Consider the following 1,848-nt stretch of genomic DNA (forward strand, 5'->3'; position numbering starts at 1 on the left):
GACACGCGGTCCTCCTGCAACATATATTTTAAGTTCTAAAACTTTCTAACTTCACAAACATTACCTATTTACAATAACTTTGCAACAATCAGATCTCTGTTAACTATTTTAAATGATAAAAACTGTAACCCTCAAGATGGCTTGTGACGTGTTTAAACATGGTTAATTATATCTGTTTTAATTTGCATATGTCTAGTTCACTGAAATCAATCATTTTCAGGAGGTCTTAGTCTACAACTACGCTCCATAACCCTACCAGTCAGATTACCTCGGACCATTGGTTGCCACTGGTTCCCACTGGTGCAACTGGTGAATTACAGATTCCAGCAGAGCAGAGTGGCGTAGCGGAAGCGTGCTGGGCCCATAACCCAGAGGTCGATGGATCGACACCATCCTCTGCTAATTGCTGGGGTTTATCTCTGTAAAATCTATACTTCCAGGCTGTTGAAAATTAACAATACATCCCTTTTAAAGTTAAATGTCTCCACCTGTTGAAGTGTAAGTTCTTTATGTTATGTTTACTTCATCCATTAAAATGGAAATTACAGTGCTCATACCCGCTGTAACACCCATAAAAACTGGAGCATTAATACTGTCTAAATACAGTAAAATAAAAACTGTAAATTGTGTATGTTTAAATTGCTTGTGCTGTCTACGATAGCCTGAGGTATAAAAGGGAGAGCATACTGCTTAGTTTGTGTCACAGGAGGTCTTAGTCTACCACTACACTCCAAAACCCTTCAAGTCAGATTACCACAGGAGGCCTTGGTCTACCACTATGTTCCATAACCCTATCAGTCAGATTAACACAGGAGGTGTTAGGCTGAATCTCATTTCTCAAAAAAGATTTTTCAAAAACTTAATCAAGTAAATGTAACGGGGTAAATGTAACTCATTACTACCCACCTCTGATCTTAAGTCTGTGTTAATGTAGTGTTTCTGTAACATGCCTTTTTCATTTGCAACCAGAGTTTAATGGGTAGCAAGGAGATTGGGTAAACATGATGATGGGATGCAAACAGATGTAATCTCTGCAACAACAAGGTGCTGCTGGGATTTAAACCCAGGCTGTCCTGTTTACTAGACAGGCACTTTAACCAACTAAGCCACAGCACCTCCAAGACCAGTTGCAATGTTAAGTCTTAATCTATCTTTTACCTTGAATAAGCTAAACATACAGTATACTGCCTGGCAGTAATGGGAGTAACATGTTACAAAAGTAACGCAAATAAAGTAATGTATTCCTTTTTGCTTTAACACAGTAATATAATGCATTACTAATTATGAAAATATTATAAAAATGAGAAAGTGGTGACCAGGTCAAGATGTCTCCTGCGGGCCTCCCTAGGGAGGTGGTCCAGGCACGTCCAGCTGGGAGTAGGTCTCGGGGAGGACCCAGGACTAGGTAGAGGGATTATATCTCTAACCTGGCCTGAGAACGCTTCAGGATCCCCCAGTTGCTCGGAAAAGGGAAGTTTGGGGTCCCCTGCTGGAGCTGCTTGACAAAGATGGATGGTTGGAACCCTAGTCACTAGCTCATTGTAATCTTGCACGACAGGAAAACCTTTAGTTTTTCTTCTTCCTGCTTCTTACAGTACAGACGCTTTTGCTGCTTGCTCCTGCCTCTGCTTGCATATTTTTGCTGATAATCTTGCTTTTCCTCTGAGAGAAACTACGAGCAGCGGCTCTTGGATACTTATGAATCACTGGACTTTACATTTTTTGTAGACACAGTAGGCTATTGCCATATTTTAACATTTTCCTGCTTGTGCGTGGCCTACCAATAGCTCAAGCCTGTCCTACAGTGACTGTAGCTAAAGCTAATTAGCAGCAAGATGCCTCTCCGCC

The 1,848-nt window shown here is 41.1% G+C and overlaps 1 non-coding gene across 1 annotated transcript; it reads left to right on the top strand.

Annotated features, from left to right (window-relative positions):
• Positions 1-330: 330 nt before the first annotated feature.
• On the top strand, positions 331-402 carry trnam-cau. The gene has a single exon. It is a non-coding gene; the product is annotated as a tRNA-Met (tRNA).
• Positions 403-1,848: the final 1,446 nt, after the last annotated feature.

The sequence above is a fragment of the Etheostoma cragini genome, chromosome 5, assembly GCF_013103735.1.
Source record: "Etheostoma cragini isolate CJK2018 chromosome 5, CSU_Ecrag_1.0, whole genome shotgun sequence".
Lineage (NCBI taxonomy): Eukaryota > Metazoa > Chordata > Actinopteri > Perciformes > Percidae > Etheostoma > Etheostoma cragini.